A 20,543-nucleotide genomic window follows, 5' to 3' on the forward strand; every position below is an offset into this window, starting at 1 on the left:
TGGGCGGCAGACCACGGATTCCTGTGATTTTTCCTTTAGACCAGGTCAGATTCCTCGTACTCAAAAATTCACATTGCTGTTTGGGAGCCACATTATTTCTCTTGTCTTGGCCACAGGCAGATGTCTTGATCGAGAGTTCTCTTTCTTACCTCTAATTACTCTTCAGTCCACGGTAATCTGGCTTTTTGCCCATCAACTGCCTAGAAGCTGTCCAACTAAGGGCCATAGTGACCTCCTTGTTGTCAGGTCCAATGGACACCTCTTGGTTGTTACCGTGACATCTTGGTACTGTTGGTCACTCTTACAAGGGACCATTTGACCTCTTCCTCCTCTTTGAAGTATTCGCTCTTTTTTAATCGAGAAACACCACGCTCTCTTGGCTTTCCTCTTTTCTCTGGATGCTCCTTCTCACTCTTTTTTGCTGGCTTGCATTATTCTACTCTACATTACCTGCTGGATCTTTGCCCAGCTCTGCCCAAGACTCAGGAATATTTCCTGAACAATTCCATCTGTGGGCTGGGTGTCTACCACCCTTGGCATCACTCGTTCCCATACCCAGGGAGGGCTAGCAGCATACTTACTTGTCAGGAGAAAGGCTTTTTTACACTGCGGATGTCACTTCAGGGGTTCTGAATGCACCATCTGTCACTGTCACAGTGGTCCTTTCTAGAGGTGGTGCTTACATATGTGGTGTGTGTGTGTGTGCACACACACACTGAGGAGTTCTTTTTTTTTTTTAATTTTTTTTTTTAACGTTTATTTATTTTTGAGACAGGGAGAGACAGAGCATGAACTGGGGAGGGTCAGAGAGAGGGAGACACAGAATCTGAAACAGGCTCCAGGCTCTGAGCTGTCAGCACAGAGCCCGACGGGGGGCTCGAACTCACGGACCGCGAGAGCGTGACCTGAGCTGAAGTCGGACGCGGATGCTTAACCGACTGAGCCACCCAGGCGCCCCTAATGTTTATTTATTTTTGAGACAGAGAGAGACAGAGCATGAACTGGGGAGGGTCAGAGAGAGGGAGACACAGAATCTGAAACAGGCTCCAGGCTCTGAGCTGTCAGCACAGAGCCCGACGGGGGGCTCGAACTCACGGACCGCGAGATCACGACCTGAGCCGAAGTCGGCCGCTTAACCGACTGAGCCACCCGGGCGCCCCTGAGGAGTTCTTATTTAGTGCTGACACACATCAGTCTGTCACCTGTACAGGTAGGTGCTGCTGTATATGTCCACTTGAATGTCCACGAGGCACCTCACACTCAGTGAGACCCAAGCGACACTTAGGTCTCCCATAAACTTGCTCCTTCTCATTCACCTCCAGTTTGGATGAGTGGCACCACCATTCAAACAGTTGCCAAGCCAAAACGTGGTTATCATCCTCGACGACTTTTGTTCGGTTACCCTGGCCTGATGCCCACAACCAGTTACCAAACCCTCGTGAATCTACCTCCCAGAATCATTAGCATCAGGTCATTTCTCCTCTTTCCCACTGATGCTTCTCTCCTCACTTCCATTGGGTCTTCCACTCTTCAGTCCACTGGCCACACTTAGCCTTTTTCACATGCAGCCTCAAGGCACTCCCCTGCTCCAGTGCTTTCGTGGCTCCTCATTGCCCTCAGGATTCAGCTGGGCTCTTCCCACCTCTTCAACCTCATTTTTAGTCTCTTCTCACCAATATTCCAACATTTCGGTCTTAGTTGGGGAGATCTCCAGTTGACTGTGTAGGCAATATACTTGGGATGAAAGAGGGTGCTGTTAGTCATTACTCTGGGAGGACTAGAACTCTGTCATGAAAACCAGGAGGTTCAGTCAGCCTGAGTCATACTGAACCTTCAACCTTTGTGTTCTTTCATCTGTAGACCTTTGTTTGGATGTCCCCTCTGCCTTTTTGAGAACTCCAGCCCCCGGTGTGTTCTTCTAGCAGTCTGTACCTCATCGATTTAGCGTGTAAAGCACTCCATTAAAATGTTTTAAACTTTTTGTTTTTAATTGAAGTATAGTTGACATACAATATTATATTAGTTTCACGTGTACAACATAGTGATTTGACATTTATATAAGTTACAGAATATGCTTATCAAAATAAGCATGGTTACCATCTGTCACCATACAATGTTATTACCATATTATTGACTATATTCCCTATGCTGTACTTTTCATCCCTGTGAGTTATTTATTTTATAACTGGAAGTTCGTACCTCTTAGTCCCCTTCACCTATTTTGCCCTCCCACCCCGCCCAACTCCTTACCCTCTGGCAACCATCAGTTTGTTCTTTGTATCCCTGAGTCTGTTTCTGTTTTTTGTTTGCTGTCTTGTTTGTTCATTTGCTTAGGTTTTTAGATTCCACATGTAAGGGAAATCATATGGTATTTGTCTTTCTCTGTCTGACTTATTTCACTTAGCATAATACTCTCTAGGTCCATTCATGTTGTTGCAAATGGCAAGATTTTCTTCTCATCACTCCATTTTAATTGTCTTTGTTTTCAGCCTCATCTGAGAGAAAAAATGAAGTTTGTTTGGATTTTGTTACATTAATCCTTCTACCACTCCCTAAACTGCTTTTTGCAGTACAGCCCCCTTTCTTAAATACAAGAGAGTAGGTTTCAGGCTTAGAGTCATCGTGTAAGTGACAGAATCTAGCCATAAAGTTAAAATGTCCTCTATTTTCATTGTATCTGTTGATATTTATCTTCTTTTTATAACAAGTAATGCTGATTATCTATTTGTGCTAATGACATAATGTTTTCTTTCAAAATGAGCTAATTTAAGTTAAAGAAAATGAACCAATTAAAATAAAAGTATTGAATTAATAGCGCAGTTGATATATGAATATGGAGAAATTTCGTGACGGCTGGTACATCTCAGAATATGGACGTTCTCCTATCATAAGACAATAAGTACCACTATCACACCTAAGAAAATTATTATAATGAAAATTATGTCACTTCTGGTATATTCTAAATATTGACATTTAAAAATCACTTACACTGAGGTGCCTGGGTGGCTCAGTCAGTTAAGCATCTGACTTTGGCTCAGGTCATGATCTCATGGCTCATGGGTTTGAAACAGCTCAGAGCCTGGAGCCTGCTTTGGATTCTGTGTCTCCCTCTCCCTCTGCCCACTCGCACACACACGTTCTCTCTCTCTCAATAAAATAAAATAAAATAAATTAAAAAAATAAAAAAAATCACTCATATTATACTTTTAAATTTATTCAATGGAATCTACTGTAGGACTTTGATATCCATCATTATCTGTTCTTGAATACATAAACAACCTCTTCTGTAGCATTTGGACATTTTATATCTTTACTTTCTTTCTTTGAATTTGTATTCTGCTTACTCCACAAAATCTGATCCTAATGTGTACTTTTTTATGCTTGAAAGTTTTTTATTGAGCATTGCGGTATGTTCTTCTAAAACCAAAATTTCACTGACTAAAACTGAATTCTTCCTTTATAGCCTGTGATCATAAAACCCTAAGTATTAACAAATTCTTCCTGATTGAGTAATCATTGTAATTATTAGTAGTACACAAGTACACTATAGTATGCTATTGGCCGTAATATAATAATACCACAATTCTGATACTAGTCATAAAATGTGAAAAAAAATTTTTTTTGGAAATATATCTGGTAAATGACATGATTCGGTCTTTAACAAATAGTTCATGTCTTCATAGTTGACTATCACTTATTGGCAGAAAGGAACTGGGGCAGCATCAATTCTATTCCTCTTTTTTATAGATGCAAATTAAAAAATTCATATGTAAACTAAATAGTTATGGAAGCAGATTTATTATACTAGTTTGAACTTTTTGTGTTTGTATAACAACAACCACATAATGATATATCACAACATTTATTCGATGCTTGTAGTAATGATATATCATTTGACAATGCAGTTAGGTTTCCTTTCAGTTTTATTAAAAGCAGAGAATTGGAGACAGCCTGAATTGCAAAAGATTTGTTATCCAGTTGTAAGACTTATTCACTGTCTTGATTTCTTAGAAGTATAGTGAAAAGTATATGTTAATCCTCATCAAATTATTATTAATTATACTTATTTTTTTCAATGAAAGGTATAATCTTTAACCTGGTATATTTGTAAATGAGAAAATAAAGCATCGGTCAGTGCAGTGCAACTTTGCCAATGTAATATTTTATATCAAATGCGAAAGGTTTGTATGTATTTATATGAAACCGTCAATTTAATTTGTGGAAAGTGCCCCCCATGGTTAAGCCCATCAGCCAAATCTATTTGCTTCCTGTCAGAAAACATCTGACTTCATTTTCCAATTTGAGTAGACATCTCTGTGATAGCGCCCTCACTTCTGGTTCTAATTCTTCTTCTTCTTCTTCTTCTTCTTCTTCTTCTTCTTCTTCTTCTTCTTCTTCTTCTTTTAATGCTTATTTATTTTTGAAAGAGAGAGAGTGCAAGTAGGGGTGGGGCAGAGAGAGAGAGGGGGATAGAGGATCTGAAATGGGCCTTGCACTGACAGCAGCAAGCCTGACACTAACAGGGGACTTGAACCCATGAACACCAAGATCAGGACCTGAGCCATGACCACGACCTGAGATGAAGTCTGTTGCTCAACAGACTGAGCCACCCGGGTGCCCCTGGTTCTAATTCTAAAAAGGAAAGAGATGGGGCACCTTGGTGGCTCAGTTGGCTGAGCGTCTAACTTTGGCTCAGCTCACGATCTCCCTGTTCATGAGTTCAGGTCCCGCATCGGGCTCTTTGCTGATGGCTCGGAGCCTGGAGCCTGCTTTGGATTCTGGGTCTCCCTCTCTCTCTCTCTGCCCCTCCCCTGCTCACACACTCTCTTTCTCTCTCTCTCAAAAATAAATGAACGTTTAAGAAAAAAAAAAAAGAGAGATGAGTGGGACTGGAAGCCTTGCGAGGAATTTACTGCTTGGTGACATAAGGACTGTGTGGGATTATTTGCTTTGTTCCTGGTCTCAAGAGCATTGCTTCCGGGGCGCCTGGGTGGCTCAGTCGGTTGGGCGGCCGACTTCGGTTCAGGTCATGATCTCGCGGTCCGTGAGTTCGAGCCCCGCGTCGGGCTCTGTGCTGACAGCTCAGAGACTGGAGCCTGTTTCAGATTCTGTGTCTCCCTCTCTCTGACCCTCCCCCGTTCATGCTCTGTCTCTCTCTGTCTCAAATAAACGTTAAAAAAAATTAAAAAAAAAAAAAGCATTGCTTCCTTTGATGCAAGTTGAGGATAGAGAGGACATTGTTAAGTAGGAGCTCTGAACAGTCAAATTCAGAACTTCCTAACATGGCCCAAATACCTTGTCTTTGATGCCACTGTTGGTCCTTCACAGAACACGCTTAATACCAGCCGAGACAAGCAGCCCTGCCAGGAGCCTTGCACAGACATATTGCACGTTGCCTTTGTTTAGGGCCCAGCTTAGGGACAACTGGGCAAGTCCCGTGGGAAGAGTCAGGCTGGGTGAGAGGGGCGGTGTTCATAGAGAGCCATGGGTGACTGTAAGCAGGGAGGTGGCAGAGGGGACCAACAGACCGGCAGGAAGCCTCTACTATAGAAGTGGTCACAGGGAGTTCAGTGTTCCAAAGAGTGGAGATGGGAGTGGGTAACCCGGATTTTGATTTCCTTCAAAGTATCCATGGTTGTGGATACCTTGGAGAGGTTTCTAGTTGCCTCCAAGCTGGGGTGCCCTTACCCCTGTGATGTCTGTGGCACTGGCACACTAACTTTGCTGGAGCCGGGGTTGAGGATGAAGTGGGGGATGGGAAAGAAGAATGGACGGGACACAATGAATGTCCTTGGAACCTACAGAAATGTCTGTGTCCCCAGCCATGGCTCTTACTATAATATCTCAGGGCCTTTGCACTTGTTGTTCCTTTTGCATGTAATGCTATTCCCAAGCCATATTTGCATGGCATCTTCCTGCACCTCCTTTAAGTTTTAACTTAAATGTCTTGGTGAGCCTTTCCCTGACTATCCTATTTTTAAATTGTAACCCCCCCACCCTTGGTATCTCCTTCTTTGTTGTATTTTCTTCAAAGGACAATCACTTTCTGGTATACTCTATAATTATTTGTTTGTTGCCTGTCATCCCACACCAGAATATAAACTCCATGCTGTTAGGGGTTTTTCTGGGTTTAGTTAGATGTTTATAGGCAATTAATTAATGTTTTTTGGCACAATGAACAAGCTACCACAATAAATCTTCCTCTAGAGGTCATATATCCAGTTTTCTAGGAGGAATAGGCAGGAGGTATCAGGGACGGAGTGGAGATTATGATATACCAGAGAGCTCATGTCACCATCTAAAAAGGACAGCTATTCCTTGGCATTGCCATGTGACATGTTGGTTTTAATTTCGATTTTTCAAGCAAAACTGGAAATTGGAATTTTGGGATGGGAGGGTGAACTCTGGTTTTTATATATGAGAACAAATTCTTTTTAAAGTATTTATTTTCAAGAGAGAGGGAACGCGTGTGTGCATGTGAGGGGGGGGGGAGACAGTGAGGGTCAGAGAGAGAAGAATCCCAAGCAGACTCTGCATTGTCAGCACAGAGCCTGACATGGGGCTCGATCCCACAAACTGAGAGATCATGACCTGAGCTGAAATCAAGAGTCAGACACTCAACTGACTGAGCCACTCAGGTGCTCCGAAGGACAAAAAAAAATTTTTTTAACCAAATAATGAGCATACTGTTTAAGCTGAACAAATGGTTCAAATGGCACCTATTTTTGACCTCTTCTTGACCCAAAGTGGAAAATAGCTGGGGGAGGGTAGAGAAGGGGCACATCTCAAGAGTTCCTCCTTTTTCTTCCGTGTGTCCCTGCACAGCTGAGAGAGCTCCTTGGGGTTTACCTAGCCTAAAAAGGCAAGAGAGTAATTAAGGAGCTGGCTCAGGGAGGTTCAGAATAGATTATTACACACCAGAAGTTCCCCAAATATAACAGAAAGTCTTGCTCTCAGAAGGAGGAAACTGAAGAGGTTCCTCAATATGCATTTTGTGAAAACCACACAGCCTTGGCCGACTCTCGATGAAGTGTTCATGGTTTGATTACAGACTTACACGTAAGACCTGAAACCATGAAACTCACAGAAGAAAACAGAAAAAAAACCCTCCTTGTCATGGTTCCTGGGAATGATTTTTTAGACATGACACCTAGAGCATAAGCAATAAAATAAAAATACAGGTGGGGGGGCACCTGGGTGGCTCAGTCGATTGAGGGTCCAACTTCGGCTCAGATCACCATCTCAGGGTTGGTGGGTTTGGGTTCTGCATCAGGCTTGCTGCTGTCAGTGCAGACCCCACTTCAGATCCACTCCCCACCACCCCTCTCCATGCCTCCCCTGCTCTGACTCTCAAAAATAAGTAAACATTAAAAAAAATACCAAACAGGTTGGACTACATCAAACCAAAAGCTTCTACACAGCAAAAGAAACTATCAATGCAATGAAAAGACAATCAATCTTACGGAATGGGAAAAAATATTTGCAAACCATGTCTGATAAGGGGTTAGTGATCACCTGATCACTAACTGCCCAGAGCCTCAGTTCTTTGTATGAAAATGAAAGTTTGAACAGGGGGATTTCTAAGGTCCCACTCAGCTCTTTAACATTTGGTGACTCTAGAGCAAAGCCCTTCTCTTAGGAAAAGCAGGCCAATCGGGATGTGCTCATAGAAATACAGAATCTTTTATTATTTCTGTGAGGAGAATGGAATTTGAGAAAGTTGGCCTTAGCTCCAGACTTCTGGCAGAAGGGAAAGAAAGGTCATGCTGGGGTCTGACAGCTGAAGCATGCTCACTATTGCTTTCTGAGGGCTGAGTTTCCGATGTACCTGGGTGCAGATGGGTCAGAAATGAATGGAATTGGCAGAGTCGATTGCTGTCTTTTTTATTACTGTTCAGTGTTTCATTTTTGCTGTGACCCCAGCAGATGACGGCAGATCACTGGGCTTGACCAGGAGTAGATGATTTCTTATCTGATCATTCTTTGTGTGTATCTGGGGTGAGTGAAGGTCTTTAATATTGAAAAGTCAAACAGCATGGACCGTTTCATCCACTGTCAGCTTTGTTATTTACAGGCCCATTCCCTTAACTTTCCAATTAAAATAAAAAAATCAGCCATCAGCAGCTCAGCCTGATAATGTCAGAACGTGGAAGTTGGAGATAAAGACACATCCTCTCCATGGCTCTTGGGTCGCTTCTGGGCAGCATTGGGTTGGACACACAATCCCTTTTTTTTCTGCCTCATGTGGTTGAGTCCCATGAGAAACATCCATCACCATGGGCAAGCGTGATTTAACTACATCATGCTGAAGGTTTGGCCGTAGCAGGGACTATGTGCCAGGAGGGATGCATTCTACAACCAGAAAGCTCTTGACAGTATATACAGAGCACTATTTTGAGATTTCTGTGATTTAGTTGAAAATGTTAAAAATACTTCTATTTCCTGGGGGATGAATGGGAGCTAAGGACCCAGTGTTCACATTCAGGAGGTAGATTGGAGAAGCAGGGGAGGAGGAAGGTGGTGATGAAGAGGAAACATATAAAGACTGGGAAGGGTCTGAGATTGTACCCCACTCGCGACTTGCAAGCCAAGCAGTTAGACTGCTGCAGTTTTATGGGTGCTGATGGACTCCTGGTTCAGGGACAAAGAACTTTGTTACTTCACACAGTAGCAGTAGCATGAGAGTCAGTGTTTGTGCCAGTTCCCTGAACCCCATTCCCACAGGGTGATATGGAGAGGGCCGGGTGACACCCACAAATGCAGGGAGTTGTGTCACAGGAGACGTACCCTGAGTTTAGGGAGCCTGAATCTTTTTCTTTCTTTTTTTTTTTGTAAGTTTATTTATTTTGAAAGAGAGACATCGTGAGTGGGGAGGGCAGAGAGAGGGAGGCAGAGAATCCCAAGCAGGGTCCATGCTGCTAGCACAGAGCCTGATGTGGGTCTTAAACTCATGAAACCACAAGATCATGACCTGAGCTGAAACCAAGAGTTGAACACGTAACCAACTGAGCGCCCAGGCACCCCCTGAATCTTTTATAGTGGGAAACAAGCCTGCTTGCCCTCAGCTCTGGAGGGAGATGTTATCTTCATCTATGGGCAAGCAGATTTATTCTTTGCTCTGGAGAGAGATACTGTCTCTGTCTTCTAAGGCTGTTCTCTATATAGATACCCAGGAAAAGATAGTTTGGGGGAAAAAAAAAGCAATCAGTGCCACCCCTTGCAACATGCGCAGAAACCCAAGGGTTGCATGGACAGTTGTCTTCCAGCAGGAACAAACACACATGTTTTTGCCCTAAAGTTGCAATTTTTCCCTTCCTCCCTAGCTACCTCAGGTGAGTTCACCTCTGGCTTTGTAACCTAGCAGTTTTTCCTCTCTAGTTCCTAAGGAAATCCAGGCAGACAGATTCCTGCCTAAGCTTGAGGCACAATTCAAACTCTTCTTGGGGGCAAAGGCTGAGAACTATAAAAGTCCTATTCACTTTAGGACCACTGTATCTTTTAAAAAATATTTTTGTGCTCTTTTCAGCACAACTGGACACTTGATCTATTGGAGACATTGATTCCATATCATCTTTGAAGTAGATGGGATCGTGGGTTGTTATCTCAGCCGGTCCTCGTTGATTAAGGCAGATTTTACGTTTTAGGCAACTAAGTTTCTGAAGAATCAAGGGTCTGGTTCAAAGTCATTCAGTAAAGATGTGCTGTTACCATGATTCTGAGTCAGCTCTATGGAAATGGATAGTTTCCTGTTGTTTCCCTCATAATCAGAATTTAGACTGGGGTATATTTTCAGAATGGCTTGGCCAAGAAAGGTTGAGAAAAGAAGCGTGAGAATCCTTAGAATATCCTTCTGAAGCTTTGGCAATTTTCAGGAAAGCAGTCTGGGGGGGCACCTGGGTGGCTCAGTTGGTTAAGTGTCTGACTTTGGCTCAAGTCATGATCTCATGGCTCATGAGTTCGAGCCCCGTGTTGGGCTCTGTGCTGACAGCTAAGAGCCTGGGGCCTGCTTCAGATTCTGTGTCTCCCTGGATCTCTTCCCCTCCCCACTTGTGCTCTGTCTCTGTCTCAAAAAATAAATAAACATTAAAAAAAAAAAAAGAAAACATGTAAAAGAGATTGCTAGTTGCCTACTCAGTATCCATTTTCTCCTTTTGTAGGAGAGGGCTCCTGTATATTTGAATAGGCCATTTGCCCATTAGAAAAACTTTCATTTGTTAGCTTTCCTTAAAGTTGGGGCAATCAATGACTTGTGGGTAGAAGTAAGTTCCAGCACACTTAGCTTGCTGTCAGGAGACTACCTTTTTCCTGTCCCTCTGTCCTGCTAGGAAAGTGGCTGGGATGACTCAAGTCACAGTGCCAATCAGGATCAGAAGGGCACCCCATAAATGGAAACATGAGTTAAAGGTAGTAGAGCAGAAAGCTAGGTGGAGCCTACATCACTGTGAACATCTTGGAGCCACCATACCAGCCCTGGAGTCCCTACCCGGGGACCTCTTCATTGTGAGAGAGAGAGAAGTCCCTGCCCCCTCCCTTTTTTTGCCATTGTGTTTTTGGAGAGCAGATGCATGTACCTCCTTGGAGATACTAGGTGCTTGTTGATACCTAATTGTAGTCTCTGAATGTTCACTGTATCTACTTGGGTTTTTTAGTTGCAAGTAACAGAAACATTGGCTAATTTTAGCATAAAAGGGCTCCAAAGAGTGAAGTGAGGGCTGAAGAACTAGGCTGGAGCATATGGGCACCAGATTGCTCTGGAAGACACTGGTAGCAGGCTCAGCTCATTGATCTCATCGGTGAACCCAATTTCTTGCCAGACCTTGTGTCAACCAGCCAAGATTCAACATCTCAGGGAGGCAAGTATTTGATTGGCTGAGCCAAGGTGTCGTGACTGTCCCGGGCTAAGGTCACATAACCACCCTGCACCAAGTTGGTGAGAGGAAGAACAGAGTGGAAGGAACTTTCAGGGACCCCCTCCAGCTCCCACTATGGAGGGTAGACACCTGGATTTCTTTCTTTCTTTCTTTCTTTCTTTCTTTCTTTCTTTCTTTCTTTCTTTCTTTCTTTCGAAAGAAAGAGAGAGAGCAAGCAAGCAAGCGTGCATGAGCAAGGGAGGGGCAGAGAAAGGGAGAGAGAGACCCCTAGTCAGGCTCCACACCGGGAGTGCAGAGCCCAATGCAGGGCTCGAAGCCACGCACCGAACCATGAGATCATGACCTGAGCTGAAACCAAGAGTCTGACACTTAACCTGCTGAGCCACCCAGATGCTCCCTCCTGGATTTCTTGTCCCACAATGATTACATCCAGTAGGGGGCAGAGGGAAGTCCCTACAGGGCAATCAGAGCGCTGTTGGGAGGTGCACAGGATTAAACTTTTCCGTGATGAGGTGAATTGGTCGAGATAAAAGGCAAAGATTGTTATGCCATGAAAACTTCAGGGATGAGCAGTTCCTGACGGGTCTGCCCTCTTTGGGGACACAGGCTTAGAATAATGGCACAGCCTCTGAGGAGGGCAAAAGTTTCACGTAAAAGAGCAAAAGAGCTCTTTTGATCTTCTCCAGTTTATGTAGCCGTAAATGCTATTCCATGGTAAAAGTACTGACACATCTCTTTCCTCGGCTGTCTGTTCTTCCCTTAATCGGGCTGCAGTTCTAATTCACACTCATTAACCCACCCACAGCAATTACTGGTCTCTGCAGATCTCCCTAAGTGGGGGTAAGTAATCTTGTCCCCCTGTGGTGGGAAGTCAGAATTCTAAAAATGATCAAGTGCTGTTCCCAGGGCTGTGAGGTGTAATGATACTGCAGTGAGGTAAAAGCAAATTATAGTCTGCAGTTAAGGTGGACATAGGTCATCAGTTAAGTAATGGTTGCCTCGGAAAGCTGGCCTCAGTGTGAAGATGTTCATGGATGTGATGCTGTAGCCTTGGAGATTCCAACCATGCATAGAGTATTAGTGAAATATGTCCAAGAACGAAGAAACTCAGAAACTTGGACCTTTAAGGTCCCCACCAGACGTGCTTTCTTGTTGCAATCATATTTAATATATATCGATGAGGAAAGCTATCAGGAGGAAAGCAAAAGCTGGAGTCTTTGCCATGGTTAAAACTCCAGTGATTTCCCAGAGTCAGTAATGTAAAATCCAACCTCCTCATTCTGGCTAGTGAGATCTTTTATAATCTGACCCTGCCTTCCCATGTGCTCTCCCTTTTCCCTCTGATTCTACCTGTTACTTCGGTCATTTTGGTTTTCTTTCAGTACTGGAAGCTGGTTCTTGCCCCTTTGCAATTGCTGCCTGGGAATGCTCTATCCCACAACTCTTCTTGGCTGACTCCTCTTTGCCATTCATGTCTCAGCTCAGATGTTGCCTGCCTTCTGGGACTCCGGAGCCCTCCTGCCTGGCTTCCTTCTTGGCTCTATCATGTCCTGGTTGTGTAATATTCAGCAAGCACTGAACTGCTCCACGTTTCCTCTCTTGCTCAGCTGTAAATCAGGATTGTGATATCCTTATATCCTGCAGTTTATAGAAGTTGATATAAATGGAGCCCTTAGGACATTGCCTGGGGCACAATGTTACATTTAAGTATGACTGTTATTGTTGGGGCACCTGGGTGGCTAAATTGGTTGAGTGTCCCACTTCGGCTCAGGTCATGATCTCACGGTTCGTGAGTTCGAGCCTCTCGTTGGGCTCTGTGCTGACAGCTCAGAGCCTGGAGGCTGCTTCGGATTCTGTGTCTCCCTCACTCCCTGCCCCTCCCCTGCTCACAATCTTTCGGTCTCTCTCTCTCAAAAAAAAAAAAAAAAAAAATTTAAAAAATTTAAAAAAGTATTATTGTCATTGTTATAGGAGCTGCCACTCTGAGTCACTCTGTCACTGAATCTGGTTGGTTTTCTTTGTAGCACTAGTCAGTGTTTGAAATTAGCAAGGTCTCAAGGCAATAGTTGCACACCCATATTCACAGCAGCGTTATTCACAATAGGCAAAAGCTGGAAGCATCCCAAATGTCCACTGACGGATGAGTGGACAAACGAACTGAGGTATGTCAGTCAGTCAGTGGAATGTCAGTCAGTCTCAACAAGGAAAAAATCCTGTCACAGGCTACAACATAGATGGAACTTGAGGACATTATGCTAGGTGAAATAAGCCAGACACAAAAAGACAAATACCACATGACTGTGCCTATAGGAGGCATCTAATGTAGTGAATATACTGAACACTGAACTATACACTTAAAAAGAGTTAAGGTGGTTCCTGCCTCGTCCCACGACCTGAGTCTTGAGCACGCACTGTAAAAAAGCTAAGAGAGAAATCCTCACCCAGCTCAGTCTTTGGAATGATTCTGTATGTGGGAGATAAACTTTCTAAGACATGATTATCTGGAAGGAATGCTGTCAACCTCTCTCCCTCCAGGACCGTAACTGTCATATCACCTGGAGAAGTACAACCAAATCAGGCTTTGGGGTTGCCAGAGGGGCCGCTGCGCTTGCCTAACTCCTGGAAAACAGCAGAGTAGGAAGAGCTGTGTTCCAAACTTCCCGCGTGAACATATTTTCCTAGCTCACCTTGGCCTGTGGGGTTTGTATGGTCTCAGTCCTTGTCAACAAAACAGAAGGCTCTCAATAATCCTAACTTCAAAATGACTAGAATGCCATGCCAGATTCCCCAGTGCCTTCCATTTGGTACAAGTGATTCCTGGTGGCCTTCACACACGTTCCCCATGGGTCCCTGGTTTTGCAGGTTACAAGGATATACAGGATCTTTGTGAGAATTAGGAAATATCACCACTTTCAGATTTACTTAGGCTAAGTGAGTTTTCCTGCGGGGGATAGAGTCCTGAGTCAGGAGACCTGGGAAGGGAAGCAGAATGCAGGCTGCATTTCCCCTCTTCCACTTATTTGGCTGGTGCATTTTGGGGGGACAGAAAAGGTGCCTTCATTCCAGGCAGCCCAGAGGGGTCTAGTATGCACCTTACTGGATGTTAAAAAAAAAATAGTTAAGGTGGTAAATTTTATGTTATATGATTTTTGTCACAATAAAAATATATAAATGCTAGACCTGGATTCTGAATAAATAGATTGCAGTGGGTGGGGTATTTGCATTTAAAAACATCTCCCTGGAAGATAGTGACACCCACCAAATTTTAGTAACCACTGGGCCACACAGTCTTTAAAGAGGTCTCTGTGGTGTGGATTTAGAGCATTTAAAACTTGCACCCTCCCTGATGTAAAGCTCTAATTATGTGGAAGAAAAATGATCCGCAAATCCTCCTCATGGGTTCTCTTTAATTTTGTCGAATTAATCTGCTCTTCATCTGTATTCCCATCCCTTGCTGCCCTCTCAAAGTGGAGGGTGATAATCCGCAGACAGAGGGCATTTGGAGCCGGCCCACCGGCGTGTTTTCCCCGTAGTGTCCACAAGGTGGCAGGCCAGGCACTTGGATTTGGGCAGCCAGGAGTGCGAACAGCAGGCAGCCCGCGGCACCCGGGGAGTTCGATCAAGGGGTGTGGGGACCCCATGCCTTTGCAGGGTTTGGGGGTGCCCGGAGGAGGTGGGGGGGGGTTCCCGATGATGCCCAGGCTAGAACTCAACCCGGCGGGTCAGTTTCCCAGAGCCTGCGTGCAGGGGAAGGTGAGCAAGCCCCCTCCCCACCTCGCCCTTCCCCCGCCCCTCCATGACTGAAGTGGCCACAGCCACTTTCCCCTGGGGCTCTAGTGCATCTCTCCCAGGAAGGCGGGCGTTTGAGTGTGTGCACGTGTCTTCAGGAGTAATTTTCGTGAGCTCTTCTATTTTTTTTTTCTTTTTTGGAGGGAGAGCAATGTTTTGGTGATACTTTCTTTCGAATAATTGAGGCCTGAGGCATAACAGGAGATGTTCTGTGTTGTTTGAAAACTCCTAAGTGATGGGGGGAGGGTGACTCCAGTTAACAGGCACCAGCTGTTGGATATTTAACAGGCATCTTAAAATTACTGATTTGCTGAGCCTTGACCCAGCAAGGGGTCATAGTCCCCAACAGTAAATAACTCAGTGAGTGGCTTGGTGACACGCTGGGAAGGAAAGTGGAGGACTTTTGACATGATTTTAACATGCTGTTTGTATCTCAAGCCAGGACTGTGGCTTTCAGCAGGTACAAAATGCTTGCAAGTGCAAAGAAAAATGACAGGAGAGGAAGCAGTGCCCGTGGGGCATGGAGAGCACAGGCTTGGGGTTAGATTGGCATGAGTGGGGACTGGGGGTTTAGGACAAGTCCCTTGCCCTGTCTGAGGCTTATTTCCTTGTCTGTGTGATGGGGGATGAGAACACCAGCATCAGGAGCTGAAGAGTAAATGAAATGCAGATTCATTCATTCACTCAAGACCAATATGCTGGGCACAAGCTGGGTTCTGAGGGTGCCAAGACCATAAGTCCCTTACCATCCAGTGTGGGGACTGATATGTGTAGCAACCTCTTCCGTGCAGCAGGAGAAACACACTAACAAGTTTGCATGGGTACCCTGGGGCCAGGGGACTGGCTAAGGGGTGTTCAGGGAAGGAGCTTAGAGACACAATGTATCAAGCAGAAGTAGCAGATTTCAACCCAGGGGTCGGGGTAGGGGTGGTCCAGCCCAACCATGCTTGTAGTTTGGAATGTTTAGTGTTTGCCACCATGGTTTTTCTAAAAATGGAATTCTTTGCCTTCATTTAAAAATGGAATGATTTCACTTGGAATTCCATGTTTCCAGCTTCTCTGAAAAAATATATATCGATCTGGCTACACTGAACCAATTTTACTGCTCAAAACACTGGTTTAAAACAAAGTGGTGTCTCCCTTCTTTAGACTGTACACCCCATTCAATTTGCTTTCTTGTTCGCTTTCCATCCCTAACCCTATGGACATTGGAATGGGGTGTGCAATCTCTAATACAAAGTGTCTACAGCAGTGGCACCTGATGGGCACTTAATACCTATTTCCTTTTCTTCCTCAGGGCTGAGATGGCCTCCCAGGTTGTTCCCCCAACAGTGACAGATATCTCTGAAGGGCTCAATAAAGAAGAATGAAGGAAAGAGAACACTTGTTGGAGCCACAGATGTAAGGTCAGGATTTAGTTCACTGGGTTTTCTGTCAGGTCTTGGGGGTCCTCTCACCTTCAGAGAGAGGTTCTGGCCATGACCACGGGCCCCTGGAACGTCTGGGAGTGTGGCTGAAGTTACAGGTTGTATGCAAGCCTTTGATTGTCAGCCACGCTTGGCTCATTTTAGAGAACCACGTGCAAATCCTTCTCCAAAGTACCATTTCCCCACAAATAATAGAGGCCTATTGTTGGTAGGACTCAGCCTGCAGCTCTGTAATAATGGCATTTTCATGAAGGAAAATCGCATCCCCACTGTGAGCACAGCTGAGAACATGAAACCTACTATTGAGACATTCTGGTTAAAATGAAGCACTCTCCAGCAAGATGTGCCTGTCCATGGGGATGTGTGGGAAGCCAGGTGAGAGGGCTTTGAAGGTCCTGCTGGAAATGAGTAGGTAAAAAACATCCGTCCATCTGAGGATGATTAATGTCAATCATGGGGCTGTTAGGAAGTCCTGGCCTCCCCTTCCTGGCAGGAGGTGAAAGTGGATAATTCATGTCACAAAAGAAGGAGCCAAGGGAGACGAGTGTTTGAGTGTTCGGGTGGCAAAGTAAAAGAAGGGTGGGGGGAGGGAGGGGCAGGGAGGCTGCATTGTCAGGTCCAGACTTGAAAATTCAGGGGAATGGCCACACTCAAGGGCTCCTGCCTTTTAGGGGCTTGAGAATGGGGCCATTTGTAGGTGACGGTGGGTTGATGTGGTTGTGCCCTTCTGCGCAGGTTCCCACCCAGCTTTAGGAACCAAGAGGTTTGGAGACAGCTGGGGTGCGGGGCCTGGGCCTAATGCACGGAGAGGGGGGACCAGTGAGCCCTCCATCCCCAGATGCTCAACTACCTTTTGTTCTCATTAGGTTAAAAAAAAAGTTTTATTTTGCAAATTGTCTGATATACTCAAGAGTATAGAGACTGGTATAGACCACTGGTTCCTGCATATTAGAATCACTTAGGGATCTTTCAGAAATCCTAATGCTGAGGCACCCTCCCAGACCATTTAACTCTCAGTCTCTGGGGTTGGAACACAGGCATCAGTATTTTTGAAGCTTCCTGGCTAGGTCACATGTACTGACAAGTCTGGGAACCTCTGGTATCCGTGTTACCTGGCTTCCACATTTACCAACCGGTGGCCAGTCTAGCTGATCTTGTAGTTCTTGTGTCCTAGATCCCCATTTGTCCATTGTCTCCAGATTATTTTATTTTATTATTATTTTTTAATGTTTTTCTTTTGAGAAAGAGAGAGAGCTTGAGTGTGGGAGGCGCAGAGAGAGGGAGCCGGAATCTGAAGCAGGCTCCAGGCTCTGAGCTGTCAGCATAGATCCCGATGCAGGGCTCAAACCTGCGAACCGTGAGATCGTGACCTGAGCCACAGTTGGGACATTTAACCGACTGAGCCACCTAAGCGCCCCTTCAGATTATTTTAAAGCAAATACTAGATTTACATGATTTCATCCTTAACTGCTTCAGCGGGCATTAAGAACTTAAAAAAAAAAACAAAAACATAAGCACAATAACCTTATCCCTTCAAAAAACTTATTTAAACAGTGATTCCTTAGTATCATCTAATGTTCTATCTTGTGCTCAGTTAAACTTTTGAGACACTGATTTCTCTCCTTTATTTTTGATTTTAATTTGATTCCAAAGGGATAAAGAATGTTTGCCCCTGCGCCCCCTCCCCCCACCCAGTTTTGAGGGGTGGAGTTGGTGAATGGGGCACACAGTTGGCTCATCCCAGATTACCTGCCTCTTTTCCTTCGCCCCGCCCACATTTGTGGGTGAGAGGACACCCACAGAGGCAGAAATGCTCATATATTCATTCTTTTGGTGACTGTCCATTGGGAGCTTCCTATGTATGCAGCCATTGTGTTAGGTGCTGGGGGACTGGGTCTGTCTTTGTCACTATTGTATTCTGTTTAGCACAGAGTGTGGCACAAAGTTAGGGACTCAAGGTATATTTAGTTCAGCTACAAAAGTGAGTATTTTTATTACCATTGCTGACATATTGGCTCCAGGTATGCAATACCCCTTTATGAATGCATAAAACTTTCACATTGTACCTTTTTACTTGAGGATCTGAGAACATTTTTCTTGAAATAATTTTCACCACAGCGTCATGTGGGCTCCCTAAATGAGATGAAACAGCATAGCAGAATTAAATTCTTCGCAGCGGAGTTAAAGTGAGAGCAAGGGCAGCCCCAATAGTTGAAATGCAAACACACCGTGTAAGCCTCATTTCAGCTGGGACCTTTCAGCATCTTTTTGCCTTTGAATCCTTTCAAAGGAGTGCTAACATGCAGCAGAAATTGACTGGTTTGAAGCTGACCTTCTTTTATTTCCTTTGCTCAGCCTCTAAGTGAAACACTTAGAAACAAAACAATAAAATGTCCAGAACGCAACTAACATAGCCAGGGAAGAAAGTGAGATCTCCTTGACGCATACATTTTTTAATGGAATATTTTTATAGTTATCACGCTAGTACATTTGATACAGAAAATTTGAAGAATATAGGTTAAAGTATGAAAAGTGAAAATCACCCATATCATACCGTCCAGAAATAACTACCATTATCTACCGCAGATAATTGACCATTTTGGTGTATTTCCTTCTAGTCTTGTGTTTTTTTTTTTTTTTTCTATGCCTATATTTTCTATAGACTCTATTTTCTGATTTCACTGAAGTTATTGTTAGCTTATTTAGATGCATTTAGGACTTTATGCCTTTAAAAGCAATTTTTAATTTGTTTTCTCCTTTGTTCCTCATTATAATTCTATAGAGGATATAGGGAAGATGTTATTTTCTTTACAAGTGAGAAATCAAGGTCCAGAAGGTTAAGTGATTTTTCTCAAGGTCATACAAATTGCCAAGGACTCTTATTTGTAATTCAGGGGTCTTTGTGTCTGATGCCAGTCCTCACTGTACATAGAGGCATGACCCATCAGTGGGATAGCCCTAGGATTACTCATGGCCATGGGACTGACTGCTGCTTCTTTCCCCATCTCTGGAAGACTTAAGTCAGAGGGTTAAGACCCACACACCTGATACAAGTCTAATTGTTGGTGCAGGAGGGAGGTTATAGGAGATTAAGTGCTATCACTTAGGGGACAATCCAATCTGCATTCTGGATAATGTACGTTGTTAGGCACTTGTTGACTCTACCATATATCATGGCCTTTGACTTCCAAATCCTTACCCCCTGCCCACTGTGTCCCCTTCTAAGGGATGCTGCTCGGCCACCACTTCTGCCTCAACTGCCAGGCTTAATGCCAGGCATGGCCTGTGCCCCAGCCCCATCATATCAGTAGCTTGGGGGGGGGGTGTGGGGCCTGACACTGGCATGGCCAGCCCACCGTAGATTATGATTATGATGTGGTGTCAACAGATGAGTGAGAGCAATCAGTTGTTCTTTCTCAGGAATCTGAGCTAGTAAACATGAGGAAGATTGACCAGGGATGTACTGAGGCAGAGTCAGGACAGAGTCATGGCCAAAGCCGTGTGTAAAATAAGATTATGAGGGAGCAGAAGATAGGAATATGTTGGCAGAGAGAACTGTGTGGTTCACAGAGTGAATCACAAATGCCAGAGGGGAGGAGAGAGGGAGATCAAGAGCCGGCCCCCAAGCCTCTTGTTCTTGGGGTTTCTGGGTTCATATCAGCCTTGCTGTGTCTGACAATAACTTTCCTCCCCCACCCCTTCCTGGAGGTAACTGGCTTGGGTCTCTTTGTCCCTTCAACCAAACAAGGGCAGCCTGTCCTAATAGTCACAGATCCATAGCCTGATAGACTGGAAGAGACCTGCTGGGAAACCTCACTTACCCTTCCAGTTTTGCAGAGGAAAAGGACTTCCCCTGGCTGGTCCATCTCCTGACTCCAGTCCTGGTTTCTTTCTGTCTCCAGGCCACATGCTTTCTTGGTTTCTTCTTCTTCTTTTTTTTTTTTTTTTTTTTATTTATTTTTGGGACAGAGAGAGAGACAGAGCATGAACGGGGGAGGGGCAGAGAGAGAGGGAGACACAGAATCGGAAACAGGCTCCAGACTCCGAGCCATCAGCCCAGAGCCCGATGCGGGGCTTGAACTCACGGACCGCGAGATTGTGACCTGGCTGAAGTCGGACGCCTAACCGACTGCGCCACCCAGGCGCCCCCTTGGTTTCTTCTTGCAGCTCAGCCATGTTATTATGCTTGAGGGCTGGGATCATGCTTTCTATATCTATTTCTTCCACTTTGTTTTTCTTTGTGTATTCCCAAACAGAAAAGATGCTCAATAAAAACTTGTTAAATTGAATTGGAGGATACTTAAGGTTTGAGTCAGTGATGGAGGTGGCCATTGGTGAAAGCTCCCTTGACTGATGGATAGGTGGGCATTTTGGATAAGTTTGAGACAGGACCCTTTGGCTCCTGTGTGGTCACCAGTATTTCAGGTTGGAGGTGACTCTTCATACTGTGGATTTG

At 44.6% G+C, this 20,543-nt stretch overlaps 1 long non-coding RNA gene across 5 annotated transcripts in view; it reads left to right on the plus strand.

The window, feature by feature from the left end:
• The window catches only part of LOC122225910, a 326,370-nt gene that overhangs the window by 20,711 nt on the left and 285,116 nt on the right, over positions 1-20,543 (plus strand). For all 5 annotated transcript variants that reach the window (XR_006205429.1, XR_006205427.1, XR_006205428.1 and 2 more), the window contains exon 2: positions 15,958-16,066. This is a non-coding gene — a long non-coding RNA (uncharacterized LOC122225910). The remainder of the gene's footprint in view (positions 1-15,957; positions 16,067-20,543) is intronic.

The sequence above is a fragment of the Panthera leo genome, chromosome C1 (assembly GCF_018350215.1).
Source record: "Panthera leo isolate Ple1 chromosome C1, P.leo_Ple1_pat1.1, whole genome shotgun sequence".
In the NCBI taxonomy this organism is placed as follows: Eukaryota; Metazoa; Chordata; class Mammalia; order Carnivora; family Felidae; genus Panthera; species Panthera leo.